Source organism: Trichechus manatus, unplaced genomic scaffold, assembly GCF_000243295.1.
Source record: "Trichechus manatus latirostris isolate Lorelei unplaced genomic scaffold, TriManLat1.0 scaffold00052, whole genome shotgun sequence".
NCBI classification, from domain to species: domain Eukaryota; kingdom Metazoa; phylum Chordata; class Mammalia; order Sirenia; family Trichechidae; genus Trichechus; species Trichechus manatus.
In genome coordinates, this window is record NW_004443988.1 from 2,192,630 (window position 1) to 2,202,009 (window position 9,380).

Below are 9,380 nucleotides of genomic sequence, written 5' to 3' on the forward strand. Positions count from 1 at the left end.
TCTTGCCTTTTAGCATGTTGTGTAATTTTTGGTTGAAGTCAGACCTGATGTATCAGGCAATAGGAACTGAGGTAAACAGTTCTTTAATGTGAAGTTTTATGTTAATCTGGCTAGAAGCTGGGCTGTGTATAATGTGTGCTGTACTGGTAGGTGGCAGAGACTTCAAATTCCTCTAGTACCTGTGGTTTTTTTTTTTTTTTCTGTTATCTTCCGGCTTCCCTAAGAACTCCTCTTTAGGTAGCCTGCATCGTGCAGTACTTTTAGTTTTTATCCACTGTTATTATACTGGAGTTATGTTAGTGTGATAATAAGGTATGGGGAGGAAACACATTCTATAATCTTATGATTAAACTCAGGCGTTTAGTTGTCCTGTGTCTTTGGGCTGTGACCTTCACAAGTGGTTCTTAGCTTATTTTCCCCCTTAGCTGAGACCAAAAAACTACCTTTCAAACAGGTAGCATAAGACAGTGGTATAGTTTTTTTCTTTGAAGACTATTTTAATATTATGGGGAATGTTCTGAAAGGAACATTTGTTTCTGCATTTATTTCGCAACTGTTACTTTTCCCCTCCCCCAGGCACATCTATGAAAGGATCTTTCTTGGCTCTTCATCATGAAAACCTGGTGGGGTTCTTGAAAGTCTAGGAGCCCCCTCCCTAAGGAGTTTATAACTTTCACACCAGCCACACTCAGCCTTCAGCAATTTATCAAAATTACTATTTAAGTATTTCTACCAATTTATGATTCCAGCAACTTCTGCTTCAGGTACGCAGATCTTGTCTGTGATTTTCTGTAGTCATCTATCTGTCTATGTTTTGAAGTGGTAGTTTACCCTGTGACCTCATTCTCTGATGGGCCCAAGAAAAGTCACTGATTTTCAGTGTGTCTAGTTTTTCTGATTATAAGGATGGGAGTGACAACTTCCAAGCTCCTTAACTTTTCTGCCAACATTCTTATTGGCAAAATGAAAAAGAAATCCTTCCCTTGGGTCTTTAAGAGCAGAATAATCATGCAAGGAAAGACCTTTCAGGAAGATCAGGAGGTAGGCCAGTCTATGTGATCTGTTAGCCTGTTCTTCATTTTATCAAAGATGGTTACCTTTTCATTCTACCTACTCAGTATCTTATAGACTTGTGTACCTTTGTCCATGGGCATCTCTGAATCAAGCCACAAAAGTATTCTATATTCCTCTTGGCCTCTATATCTAACAGACTCTACCTAAAATAGACTCAAGTCCAGAATAGAAATAACAATGGGGGTATTCAGGAGTTAGATGGATTATAAGTTATGTGACTGGAAATACAAGGCTCAGAAATGGCAGGGATGATAGAAAAAGAATACCAAGTCTTCAGACTGAGGTACAGCATGAGATACAGAAAGAAAAGCATCCAAAAAAATTGGACCCTCAGTACTTATGGATAACTCCTCTTCTCTTAGAATTCTAACTTAGCCTCTGGATGGCCTACCTACCTGCTTCCTCCCATGGACCAAAATTACAAGATCCTAGAATTACAAGATCTTGAATCTGAAAGAAACCTGAGAACTCATGTAGTACGGTCATCCATCCAAGGTAGGAAACTTTTCCCACCCAAATACATTCCTCAGCCAAACCTCACCTTACAGTTTCCTATTCTCATTGCACAAGACCTCCCATTCTCAGAGAACCTTTCAAAATCCCCTAATTGGTATGACGTGAAGATTTCATTAACCTGGATGATTTACTCCAACCCATATTTCAGCTGAATAAACTGCCATCTGCCTCCTCCCTCACTTTGGTCTTCCAGTCACTCTCAATCCATGCAACAAGGGCCCATACAGCCAAACTACCCCAGCTTTGAAATAAATGATGTGAACCCTCATGCCAAATGTGTGAGTAAAGTTCAAAGATTTATGCTATCTTTTAAAATTTGGCCAATTCCTGTGTAGAAGAAAAAATCAATTGCTGGGCCTGCTTTGTTCTTGAAAAAAATCAATCATCGTTCTTGCCAACGATCCCATTACCCTCTGGATGCTGGGGTCCCTCCTTCACATTTCCCATTGCATGTTGACATTAGCTGTATTGAACTGCATTTCCATAAGGTTTCTGTCTTGGCTCAAGATTGAAACCACCTTTTATATTCCCTTCTCTTCTTAGCATCTTTAGATCCCTATTACTTTTCCCCAAAATAACTGTAAGTGTGTGAACTAATTAGCTTAGAGAGCACAAGCTCCCTTAATGCCTTCAGAATCCTGCCATCCAACACTGATTTCTCTCTGTTTTGAGCTGCAAAATAGCCCCTCGCTTAGTTTTGGTTTAATTATTCTTCAAGGTCATCCCTGTGCCACTTCTATCTATGTTCCTCTTCTCCACTGCTTCTGTTTTTAAGAGGATTTTTAAATAGGTTCAGCAGCTCAGCCATTTTTGAGTCATTACTAGCTTCAATCCCTTTTCATACTTATTATTTGGCCTATTTTTTTTTTTTTCTCTAGCCTTGCTCTTTCTCTGCTATATTTGTAAGAGTGTTTCTGATTCTCTCTAACCCCTTTGCCAGGTTGTAATTGTTCTGTGTTTTGGTGGCCTGTACCTTTGCCCTGCACTTTGAACTGATCATGCCTGGCCTTGATTTGTGAATTGGCCCTTCACTCCCCTGTTTACAGCACAGATGAATCTTTTCCTTCAGCTTGCCAGTGCTCCTGCAGAAGTCTGGTCGAACGCTCCCTTAATCTTCAGGATGCTCTCTGGATAGGCAGCAGCCCCAGAAGACAGTCTCTCCACCTGTGGGTTGTTCAACAGCACCCCAGCCTTCAGGATTTCCAGTCTACCTACTGATTTATTTCTATGTTCAACCTTGGCAGAAACCAGAAACCTGAGGTGAGAATAACAACAACTAATGTAACAATTATAGTAATAATGCCACCTCCCACTGAAGAGCATTGAAGCCTTTTCAAGCAGTTTCCTATAAATTGTCCAATTCAGAGGACACATTGTCTAACAGGTTTTTTTGTTTTTGTTTTTGCTTTTTTCTAATTATTATTCTAATTTATTTTCTATTTTCTTCCAAACTCCTATTGTAATCTCTCTTTCCCACTCACTTTGTATTATCAAGCATCACCTTCAAGAACTATCAAAATCACTTCGGAGCAGGAGGTTTTGAGCTTTTTGAAGTAACAGAACACAAAACTTATACTGAAGGGATGTGGAGAGATACTCAGAAAACTGAGGGATAAAACCTCACAATTGAGCACATCCAACAAAAACCGGAGATATGCTAAACTCAGACACACAGAAGACCCAAACATCCCTTGGTAAATCAGATAACCAGCCTCGGGGCAGTGCCAGCTCGCAGACATCACAGCTGATGAGAATGGGTTCATCACTGATGATCAGGGTTAGTCGGTGTTTCAGATGGGACCGAGTCTGCAGGGTATGGGCCTCTGAGGCAGAGTGTCTAGGCAAGCCATCAAAGTAGAAGGTCAGGTAGAGAGGGAGGAGAAGAGACACTTCAAGACAAAGCAAGGCAGCAGGCCCAAGGGCCAGGAAAATAGGAAGTCTTCAGAAGTCCACCAGTAGGATAACTTAAGCAGAAGTCTCTCAGCCAGACTTCCTGCATTCAACTCCCAACTCCACCATTTACTAGCTATAGTGGTGCAGTGGTTAAAGCGCTTGGCTGCTAACCGAAAGGTCAGTGGTTCAAACGCACCAGCTGCTCCACTGGAGAAAGATGTGCAGTCTGCTTCTGTAAACATTTACAGCTTTGGAAACCCAATGGGGCAGTCCTACTCTGTGCTATAGGGTCCCTATGAGCCAGAATCAATTCAACAGCAGTGGGTGAGTTTCACTTTGGGGAAATTATATAACCAATCTGTGCCTCGATGTGTTCATCAGTGTAATGGGGGAATAATGGGATCTACCTCACAAAGTTGTCACAAGGATTAAATGATAAAATAATTTATCAATAAATTATTAAATTAAATAATTAAATTATTTAATTCTTGTAGCATGCTTGGAAAAGTATCTGGCACATGATGTTGTTGTTAGGTGTCATTAAATAGTTTCCAACCCATAGAGACCCTGTGTACAGGGTCCTGTTCCGTCTTCACAATGGTTGTTATGTTTGAGGTCATTGTTGCAGCCACTGGGTCAATCCATCTCACTGAGAATCTTCCTCTTTTTCGTTGACCCTATACTTTACCAAGCATGATGTCTTTCTCCAGGGACTGATCCCTCCTAATAACATGTGCAAAGTACATGAAACTAATCTCACCATCCTCACTTCCAAGGAACACTATGGCTGTACTTCTTCCAAGACAGACCTGTTCGTTCTTCTGATAGTCCATGGTATATTCAATATTCTTTGCCAACACCATGGTTCAAAGGCATCAGTTCTTCTTTGGTCTTCCTTATGCATTGTCTATGCACATGAGGCGATTGAAAATACCATGGCTTGGGGTCAGGCACACCCTAGTCCTCAAAGTGACATCTTTGGTTTTTAATACTTTAAAGAGGTCTTTTGCAGCAGATTTGACCAATGCAATATTTCATTTGATTTCTTGACTGCTGCTTCCATGGGCATTGATTTTGGATCCAAGCAAAATGAAATCCTTGAAAACTTCAATCTATTCTCCATTTATCATGATGTTGCTTATTGGTCTAGTTGTGAGGACTTTTCTTTATGTTGAGGTCTAATCCATATTGAAGACTGTAGTCTTTGATTTTCATCATAAGTGCTTCAAGTCCTCTTCACTTTAAGGAAGCAAGGTTGTGTCATCTGCATATTGCAGGTTGTTAATAAATCTTCCTCCAATCCTGATACCATGTTGTTCTTCATATAGTCCAGCTTCTCAGATTATTTGCTCAGCATTCAGATTGAATAAGTACAATGAAAGTTTAAAACCCTGACACACACCTTTCCTGACTTTAAACCACGTAGTATCCCCTTGTTCTGTTCGAACGACTGCCTCTTGGTCTATGTAAAGTTCTGCATGAGCACAATTAAGAGCTTTGCAATTCAAATTTTTCACAATATTATCCATAATTTGTTATGATCCACAGCGTTGAATACCTTTGCATAGTTAATAAAACACAGCTAAACATCTTTCTTGTATTCTCTGATTTCAGCCAAAATCCATCTGACATCAGCAATGATATCCTTATTTCCTCATCGCCTTCTGAATTCAGCTTGAATTTCTGGCAATATGTACTGCTGGATGTATTGCTGCAAACTTATTGAAGTATCGTCAGCAAAATTTTACTTGCATGTGATGTTAATGATATTGTTCAATAAATTCCGCATTCTATTGGATCACCTTTCTTTGGAATGCACGCAAATATGGATCTTCCAGTCAGTTGGCCAGGTAGCTGTCTTCCAAATTTCTTGGCATAGACAGGTGAGCATTTCCAGCTCTGTATCCATTTGTTTAAACATCTCGGTTGGTATTCCGTCAATTCTCGGATCTTTGTTTCTCGCCAATGCCTTCATTGCAGCTTGGACTTCTTCCTTCAGTACCATCGGTTCCTGATCATATGCTACCTTTTGAAATGGTTGAACGTTGACCAATTCTTTTTGGTATAATGACTGTGTATTCCTTCCATCTATTTTGATGCTTCCTGCTTCGTTTAATATTTTCTCCATAGAATCCTTCACTATTGTAACTCAGGGGTTAAATTTTGTCTTCAGTTCTTTCATCTTGAGAAATGCCAAGTGTGGTGTTCTTCCCTTTAGGTTTTCTAACTCCAGGTCTTTGCACATGTCATTATAATAATTTACTTTGTCTTCTCGAGCTGCTCTTTGAAATCTTCTGTTCAGTTCTTTTACTTTATCATTTCTTCCATTTGCTTTAGCTACTCTATGTTCAAGAGCGAGTTTCAGAGTCTCCTCTGACATCCACTTTGGTCTTTTCTTTCTTTCCTGTCTTTTTCATGACTGTTTGCTTTCTTCACGTATGATGTCCTTGATGTCATCCCACATATCATCCGGTCTTCTGTCATTAGTGTTCAATGTGTCAAATCTATTCTTGAGATAGTCTCTAAATTCAAGGGGTATATACTCAAGGTTGCATTTTGCTCTCATGGGCTTGCTCTAATTTTCTTCAGTTTTAGCTTGAACTTGCATATGAGCAATTGATGATCTGTTCCGCAGTCGGCCCCTGGCCTTGTTCTGACTGACAATATTGAGCTTCTCCATTGTCTCTTTGTACAGATGTCGATTTGATTCCTGGGTATTCCAACCGGTGAGGTCCACAGCATAGTCGCTGTTTATGTTGTTGAAAAAACTTATGCAATGATAAGTTAGTATTGCAAAATTCTGTCATGCAATCTCTGTCATCGCTTCTATCACTAAGGCCATATTTTCCAACTACTAATCCTTCTTTGCTTCCAACTTTCACATTCCAATCACCAGTAATTATCAGTGTATCTTGATTGCATATTCAATCAATTTCAGGCTTCAGAAGTTTGTAAAAATCTTCAATTTCTTCATCTTTTGCCTTAGTGTTTGGTGCGCAAATTTGAACAATAGTCGTATTAACTGGTCTTCCTTGTAGGAGTATGTATACTATCCTGTCACTGACAGCATTGTACTTTAGGATAGATCTTCAATTTCTCATTCCCAGTATAGTAGACCATATGGTTATTTAATTCAAAATGACTAATACCAGTCCATTTCAGCTCACTAATGCCTAGATATTGATCTTTATGCATTCCACTTCATTTTTGACTACTTTCAATTTTCCTAGATTCATACCTCGTACATTCCAACTTCTGATTCTTAATGGATGTCTGCAGCTGTTTCTTCTCATTTTGAGTCATGCCACATCAGCCAATGAAGATCCCAAAAGCTTTGCTTCATGTAAGTCATTAAGATCAACTCTACTTTGAGGTAGCTCTTCTCCAGTCATATTTTGAGTGTCCTTCCAACCTGAGGGGCTCATCTTCCGGCACTATATCAGACAATGTTCTGCTGCTGTTCAGAAGGTTTTCACTGGTCACTTTTTTTCAGAAGTATACTGCCAAGTCCTTCTTCCTAATCTGTCTTATTCTGGACGCTCCAGTGAAACCTGTCCACCATGGGTGACCCTGCTGGTATTGAAATACCGGTGGCATAGCTTCCGGTATCACAGCAACACGCAAGCCACCACAATACAACAAACTGACAGATGATTGTTTGGGCGCGTGATAGTGCTATGTAAGTGTTAGATGCTGCTATTATTACTATTACTATTATTATTTTTATACTACCGTCTAAACTGCCAGGACTTTTTCATGGGTTTCCGGAGAGGTAGAAGATCAATGAGACTAGGGCAAACCTATAAACAGAAACAGATTTCTGAGGCAGAAAAATTATGACCTAAGGCTTCTGCCAGGCAAATACCATAGCTAATTCTAGGTAATAAAGACATTCCACAGATGGAGTATTCCTCTCCCCTTTAATTCACACACGTTGTCTGAAATATGGGAGTTCCTTAAGTTCAAAAACATCCCAGCAATAACATCAAGTGCCAGTATCTTCAGGAACATGAAGAAAAAGAATAACAAAGATAAATATCATCAGTGGTGATATGCTGTGGGGCAGACTGGATGACACCATGGTCCAAAATCAGGTGAAAAAAGATTCTGAAGTCACATCAATATATAAGTGAATTTCTACATTCTTTTCTTTCATCTCATTAGATTTGAGAAAATACAGATGCTCCCTTCCCTTGAAGAGAAAGCCCCCTGTGACAGAGATGAAGTGCTAGAGATAGAGTTTAAATTGTTGGATAGGGTTAGAGTGAATCCTTCTTTTTAAGCATCAGTATACCTGTTTTTAGATGAATAGAGTATTTGCCTAAAAGGTAAGCATAGCCTCTATGATGTGGTAATAAAATGGAGATCTACATATTTGGCCCTAAAGTTTCCAAGACTTCATTTCAGCCTGGCTAGAAAAGGAAATTGAAGCCACATGCCAAGAAATGTCATATTATCAGCAGTGATAAATTTGGCAGAGTCTGGAGGACTCATCTGCACTTACTTTAGCAGCAAAAACTCAGAAAATGGGCAATTGCTTCCCCAACATGAAAAAGGCATCCTAGAGCTAAGCAATTGATTGGAAAAAATGAGACTAGCCCCCTACCAAAGATAAGAACTCTGGGAGATCATTCACATTCAGAGAAGGAATCCAAGCATGGCTAAGAAAGGCAAGCTGACTAGTACAATGAAGGAACTGAGTAGAGTTTGCATATTACAAATACAGAGAGTTTCACTCATACAGAAACTTTTCCTTTTTCCATCATTTAGAAGACTGACATCAAACTGCTTATCTCAGAATTCTACTGGTCTACAAATCTATCTTAGAACGCTAGTTTTAGTTCTATTTTCCAAAAGTTGAAAAAGATCAGCGTTGATTTGAAAAAGAGATTCTTTCAAACTATTTTATTCTGATCCCCTGAAAAATCAGATTTCTCAAAATATTTCAGTTAGATTTCTACCTCCCATGACTCTTCAGTCCTAACAACAAAGTCCAAGAGCTATGAGTTATGTGTCTGCCAAATAAGTTAAGGAAGGCTTTTAATAAGATTGAGAAGGACTGATCATCACTCGGTAAAGCAGGTAGAGAGAGAAATGCATACGTTGTTTAGTGGTTTAAAGAGCTTTTGAAGAATGTTTATCCTTGCAGATGTAAAACACTTCCTAAGTGGCTCTACTCCACATGCCCTTTGAGAAACCAGTTGATCTACCATCTTCTCTACACAAACTTGGCTAGGCCACATAGCTAACCCAAGCTCTGCAAATGCTAAAGCCTGTTGGAATTACTTTCTTTTCCCCCTTGTTTATTATCATGTGTTGACATCCAGACAGATTCTCAGGCAGATCCCATAGACTTCAGATTTTTACAGTATTACAATTCCAGCAGGATGAATGTTAAAAAATGGAAATTGGACAGACTGTTATCAACTTTAATCGACCATTAGAGCATCGGAGCCTGAAGGCACAGTATTTAACGGTTGGAATGGGGTGGTCAAGTAAAATTCTGTCTCTTTCATTTGGAATCTGGGAATAAAGCCAACCCAGATAAAAAGGGGAAAAAAGCCATTATTCTGACAGCTGTGGCAGAGCACAAGGATCAGTGTTGCAAAGGAGGCCAAGATGCAAATATTGCAGCATACTTGGGTAAGGTTTGTCTACTGGATTCTGGTTTGCAGATTTTGTACATCATGCAATAAATAAGCCAACGAATACAATACTGACTGTAGTGGTTAGAGCTGTGTCCCCCAAAAAATGTGTGTATCAATTTGGCTGGGCCATGATTCTCAGAATTGTGTGGTTGGCCTCCATTTTGTGATTGTAATTTTATGTTAAAGAGGATTAGGGTGGGATTGTAACACCATCCTTACCCAGGTCATATCCCTGATCCAATGCAAAGG

At 39.5% G+C, this 9,380-nt stretch overlaps 1 pseudogene; it reads right to left on the minus strand.

Annotated features, from left to right (window-relative positions):
- Nucleotides 1-2,655: 2,655 nt before the first annotated feature.
- Nucleotides 2,656-9,380, minus strand: part of LOC101355437 (non-histone chromosomal protein HMG-14 pseudogene) — a 20,653-nt pseudogene continuing 13,928 nt past the window's right edge.